We start from the raw sequence: 13,060 nt of genomic DNA on the forward strand, positions 1-13,060 counted from the left end.
GAATAGACATTCTTCCAAAGAAGACATAAAGAAGGCCACAAGCACGTGAAAAGATGCTCAACATCACTAATCATCAGTGAAATGCAAATCAAAACCACAATGAGATATCACATCATACCTGTCCGAATGGTGATTATCTGAAAGTCAACAAGTAACAATTGTTGGCCTGGATGTGGAGAAAAGGGAAACCTCATGCACTGTTGGTAGGAATTTAAATCCATGTAGCTTCTATGGAACACAGTTGAAGTTTCCCCAGAATATTAAAAATAGAACTACCATATGATCCAGCAATTCTACTTCTGGGTATTTTTCCAAAGGAAACAAAAACACCTATTAGAGAAGACATATGCCCCTGACCAATGTTCACTGCAGCATTATCTACAATAGCCAATAAATGGAAGCAAACTAGACTGTGTCTATGGATAGATGAATGGATAAAGAATAAGGATAGATGAATGGATAAGAATATTACTCAGCAATAAAAAAAGAATGAGGGCTTCCCTGGTGGCGCAGTGGTTGGGAGTCCGCCTGCCGATGCAGGGGACACGGGTTCGTGCCCCGGTCCGGGAAGATCCCACATGCCGCGGAATGGCTGGACCCGTGAGCCATGGCCGCTGAGCCTGCGCGTCCGGAGCCTGTGCTCCACAGCGGGAGAGGCCACAAGAGTGAGAGGCCCGCGTACCGCAAAAAAAAAAAAAAAAAAAAAAAAAAGAATGAAAACTTTCCATTTATTACAGCATGGATGGACCAAGAGGTTAATATGCTAAGTGAAATATCAGACAGAGAAAGACAAATACCATATTTCGCTTATGTGTGAAATCTAAAAAAAGGCAAATGAACAAACAACAAAACAGAAACAGACTCATATATGCAGAGAACAAATAGTAGTCGCCAGAATGGAGCGGGATAGAAAAATAAAAAGAAAAAAAAAAAAAGTGAGGTAGTGAATGCTAATTAGTTTGATTTTGGTGATCATTTCAGAATTTATATTTACATAAAACCATCACATTGTACACCTTAAATATTTACAATATTTGTCAGTCATACCTCAATAAAGCTGCAAAAAGGAAAAGAATAATTATCTCATGGCTTTTAGCTCATCCACAATATTGTGCAACCACCACCCTATACATACTTAGAAAGTATTTCTCACAATATTTTGATTTATTTGAATCATACAGTAGTCTATTTTCAATACTATCATTTTAGAATTTAAATAACAAGGAGAAAATTATGTTAAAATCATCACTGATTAAGATATGTTTCATAAATTTTTATTCTATTGATTATCATCACTTCTCATTAATATGTAGTAGCAAAAACTTTTTTAATTTGAAAGTAAACTAATTATATGCAATCAGTCAATTTAAGGAAGTACGTTTTCTCATGAAAAATACTTAAACATAAAATAAAAATGAATTTAGAAGTGAATCACTTGCATGTTATATCAACAGTATAGAAATATTAGCATTTATTTCAAATTTAAGATCAAATTCAATCATCAATATATTTACTCTAAAATATGGCATAGGAAGTTTTATTTCCAATGCATTTTGATCTCTATGACTTTTTGTTGCCTGTGCAATGTGTGATTACATTCTTGATACATTTTCTCTTTCAGTATCTGAGGAATTTGCCTCTGGGAAATCAAGTGTAGGGGGAAAGTGTCCAGGGATATTTGCTTTTGTACGATAAAGTAGGTAGACCATGACTTGAGTACATTGATTATAAAGTTGTAAGAAAGGAGTTAAGAAATAAAAGCAAAGTGGGGGTTAAAGGCTTTTGTTGGTGGTAGGTGTCTTTGCTCTGGAAGTTGATGTTTTCTGGCATTGGGTACAGGATGATATGGTTGGTTCATGATGATTATGTGCTTTGTTTCCTTTGTTGTTGTTGTTGGATGTGATCAAAAGATTATGGACAAAGGGAGAAAAGATAATACAAACTAGGAGAAAAAATAGGGTCTCTGGATAGCAAGAATGTTATAGACTTGGAAAATGAACTAAGGGCAACTGAAGGGATAGGAAAAATTGACTAAATTCTAGGTGGTTTGTAACCAAACATACATTATACAACTTCTATATAATTTAAGAAGTGGAGTTATAATTCAAGGAATGGATAAAACTAAAACAGGACTTGAAGGTGAGTCCCTCTTTTGCTGTATACAAGTATCTTAAACTAGGGCATCCTCCAGATGAGAAAAATATGTATATTAAAAGAGTACCAGGACTCCAAGCCAGCAACTGCATAGCATACACTTTTAGATTATAGTGTATTAAATATGGGAATACATTCTAAAATTAAGGGCAGCTATAGAAAAACTCACTATAAATAGTTGAAAAACTGTTCTAGTAACTTGCAATGTTAACTGCTGAATAAAGGACATTTTAAAATTTAATCTACATTTGCACACTTAGCACACCTCCTAGGAATAATAACGGCAATTGTTATATTATTTAAACAAAACTGAAGATAACTTTAATTTATTATAATCAAACCAAGTGTTGCTGCTGTTCAAGCTTTATTATGTAACTGGCTATTCATTATGCATTTTCTTATTCTGTAGAATAAAAGAGAGCACTCTTTGGGTGAATGAATTTTGCTTAGAGATGCCAATTTCGTTCTGCAGCAAAATTAAACTCTGCCAACACAGCAAAATCTGTGTTTTCTATTGCTGGGCTAAATGACCCACAATTCTAACTTTGATTTCACCGAAGTTCTTGTGACTTAAAAATGTTTTAAATGTTATTTAATTAATTTGAGGTTTTTTTTAAAAATAGTAGAGGTGTATTTGTTTTGCTGAAATGAATAAAACCATGTCCTAAATAATATTTTTAGAAAATTGCTTTTATCATTTGACATGACCATGGTAAATTTCTAAGAGTATACTTAAAAATCTTCCTTGCTCATATTTAATGATACTATAGTATTTTACTTATTTATATTGCTTCACTTAATTTTAATAAGTTATTCCTTATGTGATATCTTATCTATATAAGTACACACACACACGTATACATATGCCCCACTCACACACTAACATGCTCAGCGATGGATCAGAAAGGAGAATAACTACCTCAAATTTGGGATAGAAGTAGTCTGTAAAACTGTCTGGGTCTGGATTCCTTTATGGTGGTCATCCTTGTAAATTTTTCCAGTTTATTTTCATTTAAACAGCCAGTTCAAGTTTTCTAAATGTTTATGAGTTACACTTTGCAATTTATATTTTGATAGAAAAAAATGCCCTCCATTGAATATACTTGTTGGGATACATTTTGGATTTTGTCTTTAAATTCCATTTATCTACTTTAGTGTTTACAGCCCTGTTGTTTTTCTTTGAACATTTTGTTTCATTGCAAAACTTTTAATTTAAATTGTTCAAAGATAATTCATTATGTAGGTTATCAAAATACTTCGGTATCCATGTTTAAAAATAAAGTTAAACTAAAAAATTTTTTTTAATTTCCTGCCACATGGAGCCTATGCTCTGACAACAAAAGATGGAAAATAAAAATCAGGTAAAACAGTAAATATATATTTTGTGGTTCATGTATATATATATTTACTTTTTTACCAGAAAGTTTTAGGGAAAAAAATCCAGAGCAATTACTTAGAAGAAAAACTGGATAGTCATTTCTAAAACCATGGTGAGTACGTACTATGTTGTTTATAAATTATGCCTAAACTAATTTGTATGAAAGTGTTCTAACCCCAAAGAGTGGGGTTATATTATTCTCATTCTCATTTTGTTACTATCCTTTGTTGGTTCTAAACTTCTGGGTGTTTCCAGAAGGTATCTCAGTGTACCTTTAGATATAGAAACTTAAAAAGCAAAAAATGAAGTTCTGTTATGGTGTCATCTGATTGGGCTAAAGCCGGGCATTTATCCACCTACATTCCCGGTAGCATTGCTTTGACCTAATGACTATCTTTTCTCCTTTATTCCTGACCAAGTATCTCAAAATTCTATAGTCCAATGATCTTCCTTATTTGTCTCCCTCAGTGTATTCTAGCTCCATCCAAACACTCGCCTCACAATAGCTAGAATTATCTCTTTATATACCCTTTGTCCCATAAACACTCAAGTAAAATGCTACTGAAAGCCCTCTTAGAGTTTCTTAAATCTCCTGATTTAGAGACCAGAATCTTGAAAGTGACCAACCAGGACCTGAGTAATAGTTTCCTTTTCAGCATCTCAAGCTTTATCTCCCGATTCTTTTCCTCTCTTTCTTCAATTTTATCAAGTGTTCCTTTCCAAATCCTTTGTACTTGCTGTTGCCCCTGCCTAGAATGTGTTTGCCTTCCCCTCTCTGCATTCTCCCATTATAACTTTTCAAACCATTGAAGTCTTCTTCCTAGCATTTACTGTATTAAATAATTATACATTGTATGTATGACTATTTGATTAATGCCTTTCTTCTACTAGACCATAAGCTCTCTGAGGGCAGAGGACATGGCTAATTCCTCTTCATCGTAACATAGCAGTTTTGTCACATCACAGCAGCCACTAATAAATTTTTGAGGAATGAATAAATGACCTCCTTGCAACTTCTAATTTGTTCACATCACTTTCTCTCATCTTGTAAGCCTTTTCTTGTCTTTACTTAGCTTCTTATCTAGTAGACTTTTTGAACATTACTGTAATTAGTTCTAAATTACTCAAATCCTTCCCTCCACCATGTTTTTCTGCCCAGTCTTCAGGGAACCTGCCTGCTCCATTCCTGCACATGTCCTGTAAGGCTTTCCTAGAGAAAAAACACAAGCCAGGCAGTTTAGCAAGACTATAAATTCAGCACCACCTACCTCAAGAGTTGCTGCAATCCTATTGCTCCCCTTTATGGGGATTGCTCTCTCGTGCTATATTGGAATGACTGTCGCTATGTGGTTATTGCCTGGACTTCTACTCAACTCCTGGGGTCTAACACATAAAGAATAAAAACAGGATTCACCAGTAAACTGAGAAGATCAGAAAGATCTCACTATTTCCCATCACAGGGTTCTCTGGTAAGCTGAGTGGAAAACTGAGTCCAGTGAGACTCTTCCTTCTTACTAGCTGAACTGGAGACAGTAGGATGTGTAGCACTGGAGTTGCCTGATTTATCCCCTCCTGCCCCCATCACAGGAGGGAAAGCTGAAACAAGGAGAGAAAGGAAGAACGGCTTTCCTCCCCACTAGTGCTCCTTATCCTCACCCTTTCTCTGCCTCATATTGAGAACTTAAGTCCAGTACATCATTCTACCGTGCAATTTTCTGTATGACCTTTATTATCAAACACAGTGCTGTATGCTTGCAAGCCTTTTTGAATAAATGTTAGTCTTTAATAAATTAAATTTCCTAAAGGGTGAAATACCTATTTTTCATGATCACTTTTTGATGTGTTCTTCATCTATTAAAAAAATTAAAATCCTGAGTACATGGCTTTGCTGAGTAAAATATAAATAAGATACTAATTTTAAAAAAAGTAAATATATACTAGGTGAGGGAATGACAATATATACTGAGAAAATAGCTTGAAAGAGAAAAAACAAAACAAAACAAAACTCTTGAGAGTAGGTTGCAACCTTAAATAGTGTGGTCAGGGAAGACCTCAGTGAACTGTGTAGATATTAGCTGAAATTTTTCATAGTAGTATCCCTAGCACAAAAATTGGAGTCTAGGATTAGACCAATAATGATACTCTACATTTATGTTACTTAAATAACTGTGCTAATAGAAACAGTTCATTAATAATTTTTCTTTATAATAAAAAATAGTACCTTTATTTCTCAAATTTTGGCATCCTGTAACTTTGCTTTAATAAGGTTGTGTAATAACATAGTAACACTCATTAAATATAAAACTTATAGCAATAATACACATAATGCATTATTAAACAATACAGAGAAAACTAAGAAATGGGTAATGAGTTGTTAAATGCTAATTTATCAAAATAATTATAGGTGATGACAAGTAAATAGTGGAAAGAAGCAAGAGTAAAAGTATTTCAGGTCAGAAACTAAACATAAAACGCTGCGCTTAAATTAAACAAAAACTAATTCAGATGTTCCATTTCCTTTCCATAGTTTCTCCTGGACTTACTATAATTTTGAAGGGAATTATCACATCTATTTTTACACAGTTCTTCTACAAACAAAGTCCTGAAACATTATTCTTAATGTTATGTTTATGCTGATGTTTGTACACTTGTTAAATATTTTGGTTGGTTACACTGAATAAGCATTTAATGATATAAAAATGATCTAGAGAAGTAGTTTATTTTCCTGAAAGCTGCACTGAATATAAACCATTCTGATGACTATGACACTTCTTTTAAAGAAAGAGGAGGAATCCAGCATATTAAAGTGAATGAATCTGAAAAAATTTTTATCACAGAAACCAAATGTTCAGTTTTCAAAAGCCACAACAGAATGCAGGCATAGGAAAATCCACTGTGAACTAGCAACTCAATTTTGAAAGTTTTACTAATCAAGTACATTAAATATATATTTAGAAAACTGGTGTTGAAATGCATGTTAACTGCACTTATTGTGGTGACCATTTCAATATAAACAAATATTGAACCATTATGTGGTGCATCTGAAACTACTGTAATATGTCAATTATACTGCAATTAAAAAGAAAAAAGAAAATTGATAATTTAATGATTTTCTCAAAGTTCTATTGAATGTATAAAATAATGCATGCATTTCCCTAAGCATCATGCTACATAAAATGTCAATTTTACTAATTATATTTCAAAGAAGTACAAATCGTAGATAAAATTAAAAATTCATTTAGAAACATCTGTTTATTTTAATAGGATATATCTTTGAAACTTAATTAATGAGTTTAATATAATAATCAATATATTTAAGCATTTGTCTATTTTTTAGGGGAAAAATATCCCTTCTCCAACATATTGAGACTTCTCCCAAGGGGATTATTGAGAAATATCCTGATTAATTTAATTTTAGGTGATTTTTTAATTCTTACAGATTTTTTAAATTGAAATTTGTAGTTTCACATAATTGTAAATTTACAGTTAATGGAAAAAAGTTATTCAGAAACTAATTCTGTGCACCTTTACAGTTTCCCCTAATAGTAACTTCTTGCAAATCTGTAACACAATTTCACAACCAGGAAGTTTACACTAATACAGTAAAGAGGGAGAACATTTCTATCACCACTAGGGCCCCTCACGCTGCCCTTTTATAATCACACCCACTTCCTTTCCACCCAACGCTTAATCCCACCCACCTCACTTAATCCCTGACAACCACTAATCTGTCCTCTATTTCTGTAATTAGGTTGTTTCAGGAATTTATATAAATGGAATCATGGAGGATGTAGCCTTTTGGGGTTGGATTTTTTTCACTTAGCCTAATTCTCTGGAGATTCATGCAGATTGTGGTGTGTATGAACAATGTGTTCCTTTTTATTGCTGAGTAATATTCAGTGTTAGGTTATGTGCCCGAATTGCTTTCATCATTTACCTGTTGAGACTATTTGGATTGTTTCCAGTTTTGGGCTATTTCAGTTGAAGCTGCTGTAAATATTTTTGTAATTTTTTTTGTGAACTTAAGTCTTTGTTTCTATGCAATAAAGACCCAGGATTTCAATTACTACATGTGTTAGCTGCAGGGTCAGTCTTTTCAGAAACTGCCAAAGTGGTTTCCAAAGTGTTTGTGCCATTTTACATTCCCACCAGCAATATTTTAAGTGATACTCACCAACAGCTAGTGGTATCAATTTTTTCTAGCCATTCTGATACGTGTGTTTTGGTATCTGATTGTGATTTAACTTTGTTTTCCTCTAATGGCTAATGATATTGAATATCTTTTAATGTACTTATTTGTCATCTGTATACCTTCTGTGAAATGTTGCTTCATTTCTTTGTCCATGTTGTAGTTGAACTGCATAGTTTGTTAAATTTTACTTTCAATTTTGAGAGTTATTATCTCCTAAATGCTAGGCCTTTGTTGTAGATGCTGTGTGCCGATATTTTCTCCCAATCTGTATCTTTTCTATTCATTCCCTTAACAGGATCTTTCACAGAGGAAAAGTTATTTTGATGAAGTATAATTTATCAGATTTTTCTTTTATGGATCAGGCTTTCAGTATCAAGTCTAAGAGCTCTTTGTTGAACCCTAAATTTGTTCTTTTTTTTTTTCTAAAAAAGTTTCATAGTTTGACATTTTACACGTAACTCTGTGAACTATCAGGAGTTAATTGTTGTACAAGATAAGAGGCTTATGTTGAGGTTCAGTTATTTTTTATTTTTTTACCTATAGATGTTCAATTGCTCCACCACCTCTTGAAAAGGTTGAAAAGTCTATCTTTCATCAGGAATATTTTTGAAGGTCTATTTCCTATTTGGTTCCTTTAATCTATGTGTCTATCCCTCTCACATTATCAGAGCCTTGATTACTGTAGCTATATAGTAAGTCTTGAAAACAGGTAAAGTGATTCCTTACACTTAATTTTTATCAAAACTTTCTTAGCTAATCTAGTTCCTTAGCATTTCTATTAAAAATAGTATAATCTGTCTCTGTTTACAAAAACTCTTGGGAATTTTGATAGAAATTCCCTGTGATGATTAATTTTATGGTCAACTTGATATATATCTGTGTTATGTCTATGTATTGTGTACATCATATATATATATACATACCTTATAATAGTCTAAAAATGAATAAAAAATCATTTCAATTACAATTTAAAGAAAACTATGATTTTAAAATGTTTTATCTAAGATCACATAACTAGATATTGGCAGAACTGGGGCTGAACTCTAGATCTCTTTTATGTCAAAGTGCATGTGCTTAATCTCTACATTTGCCTGTCTAACATATATCCCATACTGTTTCCCTGAGGTGGACATGGTCTCGTATGTGGTTGGCTGAATAATGTCCGCCAGCCAAAGATCTCTGTAACCCATTAAATGTATCACCTTATATGGTAAAGGGGACTTTATATGTGTGATTAAATTAAAGATCTTGAGAAGGGGATTACCCTGTTTTATCTGAATTGTTCCAATGTAATCAATCAAAAGGGTCACAAGGGAGGCAGAGGATCAGCATCAGGGACTATGTAAGCAGTGAGGCAGAAGTCAGAGAGGAGAGCAGATACAACACTGAAGGCTTTGAATGTTGAGGAAGAAGCCAGTAGCCAAAGAATGTAGGTGGCTGCTTGAAGCAGAAAAAGACCACTGTTCTCCCCTGGAGCCTCCAGAATGAAAACAGACCTGCAGACACTGATTTTAGTCCAGTTAGTCGGATTTTGCACTTCTGATTTCCAGAACTTTAAGATGATAATTTTTGTTGTTTTAAGCCAGTATGTTAGTGGCAATTTATTACAGCAGCAATAAGAAACTAATATATCATGGTAGCCCTCTTTTCTATTACATGAAGTTCAGCTTTCTTGGGCTGGCATCCAAATGCCACCACACTCTAGTATCATATGTATATGATGTTTTATCTTCTATAAAATGTTTTCAGTGATGCCTTCTATTCTAAGCCAGATTAAATATTCACCATTTCTCGAACTTTTTCAGTGGAGTCTTTGCTTACATTCATCCTTAACCTTACCAACAGCCCCATCTCTGTTTCATAATCATTCATCGAAGTCCCAGTTTATTTTTTTCCTTCCTTAGGTTTATTTTATTAGAAAAAAAATTTTTAGTTTATATTGGAGTATAGCTGATTAACGATGTTGTGTTAGTTTCAGGTGTATATATACACTACTATATTTAAAATAGATAACCAACAAGGATCTACACTATAGCACAGGGAACTCTGCTCAATATTCTGTAACAACCTAAATGGGAAAAGAATTTGAAAAAGAATAGATACATGTATATGTATAACTCAATCACTTTGCTGTACACCTGAAACTAGACTGGTTTAATTTATAATTCACACTGATTTTTTTTTCAAACACCCTGATGTTTTTATTTAATGTTTATTGATGTTATCTGTTTTTCCCATTCCAGTAATGAGTCTCATCACCCAGTTGCTTAGGCATCTGCTATAAATGGTTTTCTAGTAAAGTCTTCTGTGAACTTCTTGCATACCACTCTCAATATAAGATGAATTGCAAATGTTTGAGAGAAGTCTTTTTCCTAGTTTAGCTTTTAAGAACTTCAGCAATGCCTCCAAATACAGCGTGACTATTGTAAAGAACAGAAATCACTAAAATTATTTTGAGTAAAGGGGGATACTTATGTAAATAAATATTTGTTTAAATAAAATCCAAGTGAAAAAAGAAGGGAAAAAAATAGAGTAAGGACAAAAAGGAACTAAACTGAGCACTGGAATATTAGGAAACAAGAACATTTTCTTGAAACTCGGAAGTGTTTGCTTTGCTCTAACATTACCGGGTACACTATTCTCAACCTAACTTTAAAAGACCTTTTAGTTCAAGTGTATCTAATTGTAGGTTCTGTCTTTTAGTTCAAATTATCATAAGGTTAAGAATTGGACTGGTCGATAACTTGAGTGTTTACAATAACCTACCACCCTTGGTGCAATAGTTTTTCATATGGCTGGGGATGGGGCTAATACATAACATAGTACAAAGTTGTACATGAACTTGAGTAGCAAAGTTTAACAGAAAAGGAAGGTGTGAATACAGGGAATTAGGCAAATGTCTACTGCAAGGCACAAAATTAAATGAAATAAAAATAGCACCTGACCTCGTAAGACACTGTCATCCCTACTTTAAGGCTGTGTAAGTCTGTGCATCGGTTTTCAATTTAAGATGTTAAATAGGTGAAAATGTCTGTTCATGTTATCTTGCCTTTTTAGCCACCATGAAAAACTGTGCATATAAGGTTAGTGTATTTAAGCCAGAATTTAGCAGTATAATCTAGGGAGTTATATGAGTTTATGACAGAAGTAACTGTACTTTTATTTGCTTTTTAGGTTTATTGGTTTAATGGTTTTATTGGTCTCTATTTGCATAGTTATTTTATATTACTGTGATATCAATAAGAAAATAGATTAATAGAAATTAATCTCATTCACAGGCATCCTTATAACTAAAATGTAACCAAAATCTATGAAAGGGTTTATGTGCATTTATTTAATTCAACTGCCTCCATTTACTACCTGTACATTGGATCATTTGGAACCTTTTTTAGGTTTATAAAAGATATGTGCAATACAAGTAACAGCTTTTAAAAATATAAAGGCACATTTTTCTCATAAATCAAGGGATGGTGGAGTCAGTTTGAGTTACAGAAATTTATTAAAAATAAAATATTTAAGATTTTTCTGAAATACTACGCTTAAGAACTTTTATTTCAAGTTGCAATGTATATCTTACTATCATTCATTTATTCTAATTTCAACAAATAAAATAAAACATCATTAAATTTGTACTGAATAAGTATCAAAATGAATTATAACTCCTACTTAAATATCAAAGTTCTGGCATTTGAATAAAGCTAAGAATGGGAATCCTGGTTTTGTCTTTAACTATCTTGCTAACTCACAATTGGGTTCCCATGCTCTTCTTCCTTTGTGTTTAAATATTAGTATTTGCCACAATATCATTAGTCTGTAGATTGTTCCTTGTTGAATTCACCTAAACCACAATGACAACTATTACATTTATAAATCTAAAATCTATACCTTCAGTCTAAGTTTCTCTGTTGAGATCTTGAACCATATCTACCTTCTTCTAGTTCATATACATTCACGACACTGCATAGTTAACTCTGAAACTAAGGTATTAAAATGGAACATATATGGCAATCCCCTGGCAGTCGAGTGGTTAGGACTCCATGTTTCCACTGCCAGGGGCGGGGGTTTGAGCCCTGGTCAGGAAAATAAGGTCCCTGCAAGCGTCGTGCCATGGTCAAAAAAAAAAAAAAAAGAACACACACAATGAACATATAATATTTTCTCTTCTGCTTACATCAGCACTGTAGGTAATCTGTTAAACACTCCCCTTAACTCTCTCTGATGTGGATTATTTGATGCACCACCACATCTAGCACCAAGACTGAGAGTTTATTTCCTCCTGATCTGCAAGTATCGCTAGCGTCAGTTCTCCTTGGAAAATGCCTCCTCTGAAAAGAGCCATTTGATCAAATGTCACTTCTTCCTGGGAAGCCCACACCTACCACTGTTGGATCTGGGAGCGTGAATATCTGCCTCCTTACGGAAAGCAGGGTCATTCTAAATGGGTTTCTCAGCTCCAGAGCTCCCTGTGGTGTCAGCATAAGCCTTGTTTGGAATGATAACTTACTCCAGCTCCTCTCTCTGTCCAAACCTGTTCCCAACTCATCCTGCAGCAGGATGTGAAGGCAGATGCTAAGATGGGATGTTGGAGTTGCATCATCTACTAACTCACTGGCCATAAAGACTCCATCATCACTGACATAGAGAACATACTGTAGATAGGACCTGGTACAAGGAAGACTTGCAATTGTAATATTTTTAGCTGTGGTAAGGTGAGATGGAATTCCAGTGGAGGGCAGTGTGCTACTGGTACAATGTATTAGATTTTTGAAAAATATGGGGGAGATTGAGTAACTATAACCCTTATAACCCACTAAGGTAAAGTGAGTATGTATTATCAGTGTTCTACTGCTACTATAACACATTACCGTAAATGTAGTGTGTGAAACAACATTCATTTACTATTTCACCGTTCTGTAGGTCAGAAGTCTGGGATTGCATGGTGAGGTTCTCTGTTCAGCATATCATAAGACTGAAAATGAGGTGTAGGCTGAAGCTGCAGTTCTCATGTGGGGTTTGGAGTTCTTCTAACTTCACTGGTTGTTGTCCAAATCCAGTATTTTGCAGCTCTAGGTAGAAGGTCCCCATTTCCTTATTAACTGTCAGCCAGGCCACTCTCTGCCCCTAAGGGATGTCCACATTCCTCTCACCTGGCCTCCTCTATTATCAAAGCTGCATCAGTATGTGAACCCTTATCAAGCTCCTAATTTCTTTGGCTTTTTCTCCTGCTGCCAGCCAGAGAGATCTCTGCTGTTAAAAAGATTTCTGCAGTTAGATTTGGTCCACCTGGATAATCTATCTTAAGGTCAACTGTGATGCAAGAAGATTTCTTTCACAAT

This window comes from Hyperoodon ampullatus (genome assembly GCF_949752795.1).
Source record: "Hyperoodon ampullatus genome assembly, chromosome: 2".
Classification (NCBI taxonomy): domain Eukaryota; kingdom Metazoa; phylum Chordata; class Mammalia; order Artiodactyla; family Ziphiidae; genus Hyperoodon; species Hyperoodon ampullatus.